The sequence below is a fragment of the Thermobia domestica genome, chromosome 2 (genome assembly GCF_964235325.1).
Source record: "Thermobia domestica chromosome 2, izTheDome1.hap1.1, whole genome shotgun sequence".
Taxonomy (NCBI): Eukaryota; Metazoa; Arthropoda; class Insecta; order Zygentoma; family Lepismatidae; genus Thermobia; species Thermobia domestica.
Genome location: NC_137455.1, coordinates 101,825,255 through 101,837,911, shown reverse-complemented (window position 1 = coordinate 101,837,911; position 12,657 = coordinate 101,825,255). Strand labels below are relative to the sequence as shown.

Genomic DNA, 12,657 nt, shown 5'->3' with positions numbered 1-12,657 from the left:
CGATCAAATTTTCAACATAGACCACGTTTGAATCTGGGATGATTTTTACCGGTGTCGTTCTACTTGCGACAGTCGTATGTGCGACAGGAACTGTTAACTGTCCTATGAGCGACCGATTCGATCTTTAACTGGCCTATGAGTCCCGATTCATTAATCTCTCGCAGGACTTAATAGTTCATCTAGCTATAAGGCATTATATCAGGTTGCTATACTACAAGCTTTCATGTACACTCAAAATAAAGGAGAAGGCGATAAGCAATTAGTTTACGTTTTGGTAGCTTACAACAGGCAAGGGGTAATTTAAAGAGTTTGTTTACCTTTTGGATTGTTTAGAGTGCACTACATTGTAACTGTTGGAATTGGTTCGGAATATCAGATGGAAGGGATCTCAAAAGCTGCATTTTATTATTGAAATGTTATTTTATTCACAGAGTTTAAGGAAGTCTAAAAAGTAGATAATTGGTCAAACTGTTACGCGTTTAAGCTTTCCAAAATGAAATATATATACCTTTGCTTACTGAGTAATTAGATTTGAACTAAATTAAGTACAGAAAGCAGATCTTTTGAAGAAAGGGAATATTACAATTGGATTTTCAATAATTAATTACACATATTTTTCATGGAAATATCCCTGTTGTCTGTATAAGTTATTTGATATGTTTCATATCAAATCTAACTCAAAATTAAGAAATGTTTTATTTGGATTCACAGTAGAAGGAAATTATATTTGACGAATAATATCACTGGCACGTACATTTTTCATAGTGAGGTTGTTCGGGCGCTAATAACGCCAGAGGCAAACATGTTTTACGAGAGGGAATCATATCATCTTCCATCATTTCAATGTAAATCGGTCGCTCATAGGACAGATAACAGTTCCTGTCGCTAATAGGACTGTTACTTCTAGGAATAATACATTTTTACCATTTCACTTTGACGATGTAACTTAGGGGAGATATATGAAAATGATTGAAAATGACCGATATTAGTCGCTGAGATCAGGCTTCCACTCCTGTCTACTTGGGAGTTGGTCACGTCTTATATAATTACTGGAGATCAACTTTTCCATGGAGATCAATTTTTCCACCCCTTCACTAAAAAGTAACACTTGTGTGTTGTGTTTAGTCTGATTTTACAGTATGGGAAAAAGGTAAACAGGTGTACATTCAAGACAAACTAGGTGTGACCCATAGAGGGTGTATAGTTACGGATTCACACTTTCATATCCTTGTCTTGGTGAGACTGTGGTTTGGTCACAAGTACTCTCTGGCTTCTTCTATACTCTAGGTTTATCCCAGGCATCCACTTGACATAGGCTGAGTAAACCACTAAACCACATTTAGGTTAGTTTAGAACGGTAGCATAAATCCTCTCATTTAACTCAGGCTATGCAGTTGGTAAGTAGATGCATTAACGATAATATCATTGCGCACGTCATTTAACAAGGTAATACGAAATTATAAATATTTTATAATTATCAATCTTTGTTTTCCTCTTAGGATATCAGTCCGTATTTTATGCAGCCTTCGAGTGGTAAAGTTAATAAAATGGCGATTTCTGTATGCATAGTTTCGGGTACAACCCTGGATAGTGGAGATACGCATTAGGTTTAATCACATACCAAATCATAGATCCGTTTCTCATATAGCCTCGGTGCTCGAAAGAAATTGCAAAAACTACATTAAACGATCTTTATTTCAAGAAATATAATAATAAGACCATACCAGCCATTGAATTTATTAAGCACTTAGTATCTAAATGTGATGGGTTTATAATGTGAACAATAATGACTACAGACAATAGCCATAATTGCATTGTAAATTCTATGCATTATAAATGTCTTGTCTTGTACAAAATTCTGTCCAAAGGCAAGTTTCAACTTGCTTATCGTATCGGAGGTACGTGGGACGACTAAATCAAAAGAGATGCAGTAGGAAGATCAGTTTCTTTGCCTTGTTGTTGAAAACTGCAGTATATGTAAAACTGGAGGGAAGTAGGGTTGTTTTCCAGACAAGAACTGAGATTATCTCGCCTTGAAAAGGTGTCCTTAAAGTAATATCCCATCTCGGATTACGTATCTTTTTCTGTTCGAAGAGCTCTATCTCTCCTAGTGTTTCATCACGAAAAATCATTCTTGTAAGTGGAAGAATAGGTTGAAAATTAGAATTAGGAGTACCATTATGCAAGGAGTGAGTAATTAAGACTTCATTGCACATTTATTGATTTACATATGTCAACTAATATTTTACTGATTGATAAATAGTCTCATTCCTTATAGTATCAAAAAGCCAGGACCTTGACAGAAGACAGATTAGAATGTAATATACATGATTTTTAAAATCAATATTTGAAAGTAAAAACATCACTTCCGAGCTGCAATAATATTAATATAGTGCATTACGTAACATTCCGAGTTCTGTAGGCTAAAGAAAATGGATGATATCTGCAAGTCATTGTTTTAATGATAATGTAAGTAAGTCATATAACGAGAAACCAAGGGAAAATGGAAAATTCCAACCATGGTACACTGCAAGCATGAAAAAGTGGAAACCAAGGTAAACTACAAGCACATATACTGAAATAAAATATGCGACAATTCACATAAGTGGAAACTATCAGTGGTGCAGCATTGAATCAAAATTCATCCTTTATACAAGCAGGAGGAGGCACAGTGCTTCAGTGGTGGATCTCTCACTTCTGGTGAGGTCGCTAGTTCGATTCCAGGCCATCGTGTCCAGATGTTTCCGCGGTGTTCTCCCTTTCCCTCCACATTCACATATTATGAATTCCTTTCATGATTATCCACTTAAATAAATCATCCGTCTTCTTTAGCCTACAAGGAATATACATGTGAGGTGAAACTGAAATATTTATTTTTTTTTTTAAGTCAAGAAGAAAATAAATTGCATTATACAGTAGGTCAATTTTATTATAACAAATCAGAAACAGAAGTGGAATGTGCGTCTTTTAATATTTGTATCTATCTTCCTGTCTACAATAGTATTTTATTTATGGTACTATCTTCAATGGAATATTAATTTGGGATAATTATAGTGAAATATATCTCTGAAGAGTTACATAAATGGGTTAATTTGTGGAATAAAACGAAACATCAAATACTGTGTATTTACATAGAAAAGTGTCGAAACCCATTAACATACACATGTTTTGTATCAACACATTTTCGTGCTTTATAAAAAAAAAAAGTTCATATTTTGTACATTATGATCAAATTAATGTGGTTACATAAGTTAAGATAGAGGTTCTATAAGCTGGAGGAAACTCGAGCATACGCAAACTAGGCAGCTATCTAGGGCTCCAATTTCAGAGAGGGTTCCGGCTAGGGGACGAAATAGGCATTTCCAGTTATAAAGAAAGTACACAACAGAACAGCTTTTAACTGGTTCTCTGTGCTACATATAAAGGTAGAAATAATGCAGCCTCTGAACTATAGAGAGGTTATTTGTTCCTTTGTAAAAGAAAAAAAAGTTCGTTGGTACTTACAAGAGTAAATAATAATAATAATAATAATAATAATAATGTATAAAACAGGAGAATAGTTGGTACTTGCTAACTTTAGTTGTAGTCTGCTTGTCTATTTTCTAAGTCAAAATACGTTAAATACGTAAATAAAAAAATAATAAAATTTGTTTTTGCCAAAATTACCAAAACTGAAGATCCCGACTATGCTAACTACTTGGGTCTCTATTCTGGGCCTCTCTATACGTATCTTACCGCATTGATCAGTTTACTTAACTAATTATGACATTTTTACAACATATTTCTTTATCTTTGCTGCAGCAATTTTTTTCTTCAAATTATTTTTAATCGCCGATACACAGCCTTGTAACTGTAAACTTATACGGTGTAACAGAAAGCCAGAAGGACATGGAAACGTCACACAACAACGCTTTATACGAATCAAATATGTTATTTAATCCAAATGAAAGGCTCTGAATGTTGAAGAATATAGGTTATGATTATTGTTGCTCTAGAAAAAGGCTGAAAAGTAACATACTTTCACCCAATGGGGCATTAATATTACACTTTAGTTTCTGATTCGGAACTAAAAGTATATCTTCCGCTGTACGTGTATATTTTTTAATATTTCTTATGGTCCGTCTAGGGATCTAGTGGTGGTTCAGTGGTGAAGCGCGTTCCTCTAGCATGAAAGGCCCTTTGTTTAATTTAAGGCCAAGTGAGTTTGTGGTTGGATATCATTTTTATCTATGTGTTTCTCGGGATCCATTTTGTGTTTTCTTATCTTTCTCATTCCAATAATTATTTCAACACAATTTACTTATAGTTATGACACGCCATTTCTATCTGTTGTTGGTGTAACCGTGACTTGTTAAACGAAACTTTCTAGACTATATGTAGTATGTACGTATGTGTCATTCTTAAAAAGTATGTATTGTCACAATTAGGAGTAGTCCAAATAACGGATTATGGTAGATACAATTTAATAGTTAACTTTTTATTTATTTATTTATTTATTTATTTATTTATTTATTTATTTTTACATATACAGAATGTGAATAAATAGTCTGTTCCAGCAAAGTAAAAATTATTAATCATTACTGAGAACGAAGTCTGTACTTTCTAGCGCCATAAAATTTCGTTCTTTTTCAAAAATTACGAATGGAAATTTAAGTTAAGTACGTCAATTTGGTCAGCTTCTTATCCTCTATCGATGGATTTATGCTTCATCTTTGCGTAATATTATAGCTAGGCAAAAACTAAAATTTAAAATTTGGTCAATTTTGGGCTGAATTTCATTATCCTTACTGTGTAGTGCCGTGCCGTGAGGGGGTCGAGTGGGGCGACGGTCCCGAACACCGAAGTAAGGGGGCCCAAAATTCGGGAAAATGAAAAGATATATATAAAATGGAAGGAAAAAGTAATAAAAAAATCAAGGAAAAGCAGGGTTTATTTTTGAAAATTGTCTGGTCTCTTGACCTCACTCATATGTCCGAGATAGCCGTCGTATACTCTCGCTCCGGGCGCTGATTTTACACGACACGGCACTGGTAGTGCCGTCTTGTTAGTATCATTATATATATACTTGATGAAGATATACTTAAGCATCAACTCAATAGGTATCTTTATTATCACACACTATTAAGTATTAGATTTATATAAAATTCTTGTTTTCGATTTTCTCGAAAAATACGCAAGAGAATTTACACTCACCATATCAAGGGTGAAAGAAGCCCCTTAGGTAGAAGCAAATTCCGTTTTTTGTGGGACCTTGAATAAAGAGTTGAGAAAAAAGACTCATAAAATGCTATATGTATGAAGTATTGTACTGTACGAAGCGGAAATATGGAGAGTGCACAAAAATGATGAAAAACGATTGCAAGCTTTCGAAATGTGAATATAGAAAAGAACAGAGAGAATTAGCGTAAAACTAATGTGAGAGGGTGTTGGAAATGAATGAGAGTGAAAACAACAGTTTTAGATATTATTCAGAAGAGGGAGAGAAAGTGATTGAGACATTAGCGAAGAAGGAACTATATCATGCGGGATGTGCTAGAAGATATGGTGGCAGGAAAGAAAAGGAGAGGGCGAAGGATGTTACAATTGACGGACGATATCAATATAGAAAAATTGTACTTGAAGACGAAGAGGTTAACGGGGACCGTGGAGCATGAAAGCTTCTCAGTTGCTGCAAGTGACCTGACAATAATGGCAGAATACCTATGATGCTGAAGATATCAATTTGCTAGCTTAATGAGATGTCTTATCTTTATACATTTTTTTTGTTATTCTATAATAATATTGTGGATTTAATTTAATTTCATTTTCTTAAACCTTTCTCGTGAATTTGTAATTTCTACAATGCTAAGGTGCACGGTACATTTAATAAGAAAAGAAAAAAAATAAAACAGAAAGAAAAATTACAGATAAAATTCTTGGTGTCAATATTTTAGACGCGGAGTGACTAGTAGATTTTACTTGAATATAAATACAATAAAATATTTTTTAGCTAAGGTAGAGAATACTGTTATGTACATTATCAATTCATTCATAATATGTTAGTAAGGTCAATATAGAATTATGTAACACAAAATATATTGTTTTTAGTACTACTATTATAGAAAATTCGCTAAGAGGGTTGGTTGACGGTTACTCGTAAATTTTCTTCTCCTCACAAATTATGTCAAATAATGGTCATAAAAGATTAGAAGTGTCCCTTCTAAAGTTTAATTTTCATTCACCCGTAAAGTTTGCTGCTAACTTTTACTGTTTTAATATGAGGAATGGACGTATCGATTGAAATTTGAAAAAAAATGAAATGGAATCTTTAAGTTTTACGTCCCATGGTTATGCTGGCTAGGTTAAAGGACGGTGATAATGAGAAATGAATGAAATGGTGAAATTAAGGAAGTGAAAGGAAACGGAAGTATCCCGAGAAAATTCATACACACGGTGTTTAAACACCACAAAGCTCACTTGGCACGAGCTGGAATCGAACCAAGGTCTCCATGCACCAGAGGTGAACGCGCTACTACTGAGCCACCGCAGTGAAATTTGGAAAGAAAAAAATGCTCGTTGCTGATTTTTTCTTACTTCATAGTGTCCTCCGTATAAGTGATTGTTTTAATTGATTAACACGTTACTTCTTTGTTTTATCCAGATGTGCAATTTTAATTCAGCGCAAAAAAAAAAAAACGTAAAGAAGAGTATTTTACGTTATGCACAACAGTGCTTCAAATCTTTGTGACATTAGTAGTATTTTGTGTACGTGTGTATTGTATAATCAGTTGCATATTCATAGTTTTAAACAATGAAAGTGAAAACCTACTTTAGAATTTTGCCTAATTATGCCCCACTTTATGGAACTTGAATTCATTGAGTTGTACAGTACAGAAGAAACAAATATTCTAAAGGTTTGCTAAAATATTCAATTGGAAATTCAGCACAAATATATTACTTGTTCATTGGGTAATAACTGAGAAGAATGTTCCACTTAACTGGTCCCATTTACTCTCCCATACCAAATTCCTGCTTACAATCTCTAGAAAGTTATAGATCATGAAATCGTATTACCACCCCGATCTGAAATTTCACTTTCTATTTGTACAAATGAATTCGGAATATATTCTATATTAGGACATTATATCACAAATACCTCCAGTATTAGATATTTTAGAGGATGAATTAGCACTGAAAGAAATTGCCAAAATTTAGCTATACTTTAGAAAAGGAGTACAATGAGAAATTTCTCGCCTTCTTTGAATAATCTTTTGTGTAGCGCCTGTTTCCAAAACGAATGGTGCGTATAGTTTCTTGATATTTAAATTCTGCGTTTAGGGTTTAATAGATAGAAATATTCCTTTTCCTTTATAGCTATTTTTATATGCTAAATGAATTATGTTATTTCGTATATAATACAGTGTATGCAAGTAGTCATGTAAATGATCAAAATCTATTTTAACAGAGATTTTATTTTACTACTTGAGGCAACCGGAAACGCATTTGAAAATGAATTTTGCCATAAAAATATATAATATATACGTAGTTTTGCGCCCTCCACAGGTCCCAATAGTCCACAGCTCACAACGTCTTTCTAATGGTTCTGTCAATCTATATCAACGCTAATGTGCATAATAACTCAAATGAATGGAATAAAAGAAAGTCTGACGATTTTGACGACTTAAACTGAATGCAAAAAGCAAAAGATCAGTCTGTAATAATATTATTTATTTAGCCCGTCAATATTTAATATTTAAGTCATCTACAATAGATACCAATGAAGCATTTCTTATTAAAAATCATGTTGGTTGAAGTTGTGAGATCAGTTTCTGTACTCTATGCACCGAAGCTAAGTAAGACGGCAATCATGAGATGGTTGGCAATAGTAAAATAACCAAAGAAGGAGTAAACGAGATAATTCCCTAGAAAACCTAGGCACATGGCGTTTGTCCATCCACAAAGCTCACTTGACGTGAGTTGGGATCGAACCAAAGATCTCACGTACCAGAAGTGAGCCACCGTGGCTTTATTAACAATAACGTACTATTGTTTAATTGCAGCCCTCTTTACTTAATTATTGATCTCCTCTTTACTGAAGAATCTTTATTTTAGTGTATTTTCAGAGGAACTCCTAAAAGTTTATTTTTTTAGCAACCATTAGTAATGGGAAGTACATATACGTAGTCCATTTGAGATGCGTACTAAAATTCCAAATTAATTGTTAAAGAATACAAGATTTTCGCAAGGGGCTTCGTTACGTTGCTCCTATTGTTCGGAATTTTAGTGGACAGCTGAAAGACAATGAAGATCTGTGTGAAAAATATAGAAAATGAGCGAGACAGGATCTGCAAAATGCTATAAAATAAGCTAATAGTCGTTTTCAAAATCATTACTTCTAATCCAGAAACCTGGACACGTAGTTTATGACGTCATAAAAAAGCCCACACAGGCACCAGGTCTATAAGAAAAGGTCTGTAAATAGTTAGTTTATTTAACAGCATCTTGCACATATTAACTGGCTCACTTTGTAAATATGTTATATTCTTTATGATCTTCAAGTTACTCAGTAAGATCGTAAAAAATAAATAAATAAATAAATAAATAAATAAATAAATAAATAAATAAACTGGGGTTGGCCATAGCCAACACTCTTAATCAATTTCTCTATCTGGTAATTGTGGTTTTTGCATTCAAGGACATCTGTGAATTGAAAATTCATGTAAATGTTGCGTGGTTCCATTTACATTTAAATCTGTGTCAGACAGTAAGTGTAATGCCGTGTAATATAGCTAACAAAAATGAAATTACTTTCATTACGATTTCTATCAATCAGATGTTTAAAAAAATGAAAATGTATTTAGAATGATACATCAACTTCAAGGCTTGATATTAAAGGTTCCAAATAAATTAAATGTACCCTTTATTTGTTCTTTAAACAAGAGGAGTCCTGAAGTGGTACTATATTTTGCACAAGAGGTTTCTGCAGATATGCTAATGTAGCCTATACTCCAGCATCATACTTTGTTGGCCCTACATAGGCTATTTGTCAGAATTACGTTGCCTCAACGTAGCTTAAAACATATGTTAACCAACTAAAATGTTTCCAATGTTCTTTAAAGAAGAGGAATATTGAAATAGTACCATATTTTGCACAAGAGATTTCTGCAGATATGCTAATGTGGCTTATGCTCCAGCGGCACACTTGGTTGGTCCTACATGGACTGTTAGTCGGAATTACGTTGCCGCAACGTAGTTTAAAGCATAAGTTGGCCTAACTAGAAAAGTTCACAACGTTTGTCCAACCGTTTTGATCCCCAATTCTCAATTTCAGTTTGTCTCATCGTAAGATACATTGGCCCAACGTTCACGAAAAATTAGAAACCTGAGTTACATGAAATGCATGTTGAGCCTACGTTGGCAGTTGAGTTGGTTGACTACGGCAAAGCGACCAAATAAAACATAGAACCAACGTTGGTAGTTGGCTAGCCTACATTTTCCCAATGTTGGCCCTACTGTATTTTCTGCTAGAGCATGTCGTGAATTGGCATTAAGACTGTCTATTACGTAGGTATAAACGTGTAAAATGGCGCAATTAGCTTGTTAGCGTAAGACTTTCGTTTAAATTTGGAACTATGCAGTGAATTAATTTCTTATTGTTGTTTTCCAAGAATTATAACCCAAAATAAGTAAATTAAAGTAATTTGGAATCCCTACATGCTTTATTTCAACGTGACGAAAGAAGGCGTATTCAGAAAGATATTAAATACTTATTTCGCTTCTTTAGAATCGCAATAGACAAGAATGTAAGTGCTTTTCAAGTTTGCATGTTATGGTATAATTACGAATATTTTGAAGTTAAATAACATACTTACCTTTTTAAATTACTAGATTCTGCATATCCTGTACGGCAGGTTATTAGCCGCTGGTGCAGTAAGTGATAAAACGTGTAGTTGATGGGGGTGTTAGCTCAGAGGGTACAGAGGAGTAGAATTGTTTTCTTTCTGCAAAATAAGTTCTTGCTGTTACAGCTTCAAGCGATGATGTAACTTCCCTCTCAAGGACTTCGGGGTACTGTTAACACACTATATCACGCGTTTTTCCCACCGATCGAAGAAGAAAAAAAGATGTGCTCGATGATTTAAAAGGTCTTTGCTATCTTCTTCTTTTCATTATTCACAACCGATTTTTGTTCCAGCTTTGTTTTAGGTGGATCAAAGACACGTCATACGGGAGGGCGGAAGAAAAATATTAAATACATAGGTACAATCACACACACTCGCAATATACAATATCTTTCTCGAAATATCACTTTGGAAGAATTCCTCACACTTATATGTTGATTTTTTTTGGAGGGGTGAAACAATTGAAGAAAAACACTACACACAATCTGAACACATTAACTAGTCCCGAATTTATGTATTGCCTTGGATATTGCTGTAGTATCTTTCCTGAAACACTTCATATGTATGTGAAGTATTACGTTCACAAGCAAGGTAACACTTGAAATTCACTTTCTCTTTGTTTGAAGTTAATACGAATGGACATAGCAAAAAATTCCTTTTTTCTTAGATGTTGGGTGTCTGTTTTCGAAAATTTTCTCTGCTAAAATTTTGGTTCCTTTATCTGGAAAACACTCAAAAAATCAATCATCCAAACATATATACAATTACGTACACACACGCACTATCTCATACTCGCACACTTAACACATTCATGCTTCTTTCACTCACAGACACACTCGAGAGACTTCGATTTGAGTCCAAACTTTGCAAAGCCAATAATATTTTTGCTTTTTATTGAAATAATCCAATATATTTTTGCAGAAAAAATATTCCAACACAGTCACTCAAAGAAAAGTCACTTTTTTTAATTATTATTGTTGTTATGAATTATTTGTAATATGTGATTGATTAATTGCTTTAGATGTAGTAGTAGGCACATTCACCGTTATCCATATATACACACACACCGTATTATATTGTTAGTAATTTGTATGCACTTTTTTTTGTTTTTGGCACCTGATGAGGAGCTGCTCCCAACTTTATCGATGGGAGCCCACGGACTAACTGAGAGGTTTGCGCCTTCAAGAGTATGTGTGCGTGGAAAAAGTTTTTTTTTAGAGAGAGAGAAAGAGAGAGATCAGACTGAGAGAGAGAGAGAGAGAAACGGAGATTGAACTATACACACAGCCCCCTCTGGGAAACTAGCTTGTGGAGCTAGTCGACGACAGCGGCTTTGCTTTATGACCTACATTACTTCTTGCAGTCGTCTAAGTGGGGCAACGAATGAACTCATCCGACAACACTTAAAGCCTGGTGAAACTCTTGGAACTTTTCCTTTCTCCTTCACTCTGGCTTCACTGTTGGAACGGTTCAGAAGTCGCTTGCAAATATACGTAAAGCTCTCTCCTCAGCTACTGCGAAATGAAGAAGGTATTTGCTACCGAATGCCCATGCAGATAGCTAGAAATACCGATTCCTCAACTTCAATGTCCAAGCGTATCAGTTATTGGTGTCCTCTACTAACAATGAAGTACTTTTACTGAAGCTACAAACAGAAGATTTTGCATTGTCGAAGAGTAGATGCACCTGGTGTTAAACTGACGGCTTCAGTACCAAATAAACCTTATATTAGAACATCTGCTAGCTGTGTTACCTTTCAATCCCTTACGACAAATCTCCATCTAAGAGTACATTGGAGGAAAGTATTACCAAATAATCATGTATGTTTGGGCTGCACTTGACGGAATGTTAACTACTAAGAATTTGACATGATTATTACTATTTGGCTATACTATCTATGTTTTCTTTTTGGGTGGAGTCCATCAAAGAGATCTGGGCGTGTACGGTCCAGATAGTTTCGCCCCAACTAAGCGCCACTCCTCGCTCCCCTTTCACTCTTTAGATCATTCACTTTTCCTTTTTCTTCCCTACTTCTTGTACTTCTTTTTTCCGTATTCCTTTTCACACACATATATATACCTAGAAGAAGGAAAAGGAAAAGAAGAGAAAAACCATGAAGAAAGTAAAAGTAAATTCGTGAAGGAGTGATTTCGTGACGTCTACACTCCTTTTAACGTACGCATCCGAGGGAAAAAGAAAAAAAAGTTGCCAGCATCAGCATTGACATAACGGAACACCACACCACTGTGATGTGTTAAAATGTGTAGCAATAGTCAGTCATTGTACAGAAGAACGAAAACGACGTCACAGTTATATATATAAACATTGTCACAAAATCAGCAAAAGTAACGTTAGCCGAAGAATTGGGATTTACTGTTTCGTGATTTTTTTTTTCAGATGCGGGTTATAAAACAAAAAGTAGAAAAGCTATTTAATTTAAGCTTCGGATTTCGGTCATGGTAAAGTGTTCATAATACGAAAGTACATCTACAACTTGTTGCTTAATGCAGGCATGACTATTACTAATGAAAATTACTGTAAACCGTATTAGGGCGAGGAAAAAAAAACAACAGAAAAATAGAATTACTTTGAAACGATGATGGTCCATTGCCCATCGTATTCTGTTGCCCAGTAAGGCTTTTTCTTTCGATATAACTATTTTTTCTTACTGTTGATGCTTCATTGAGCGTTAAAAAGACAAAATGTTTTGCAAGAAAGAGAAAATTTTGACGTTTAATCAGGTGTTAACAAAGGCTTTGTCACGATAAAAAGAAAT

The 12,657-nt window shown here is 34.4% G+C and overlaps 1 protein-coding gene across 1 annotated transcript in view; it reads right to left on the bottom strand.

Annotated features, from left to right (window-relative positions):
* The window catches only part of sona (sol narae metalloprotease), a 386,330-nt gene extending 375,171 nt beyond the window's left edge, over positions 1-11,159 (bottom strand). The window contains exon 1 of the mRNA XM_081744386.1: positions 9,852-11,159. The gene's annotated coding sequence lies outside the window, so the exon portion shown is untranslated. The remainder of the gene's footprint in view (positions 1-9,851) is intronic.
* Positions 11,160-12,657: the final 1,498 nt, after the last annotated feature.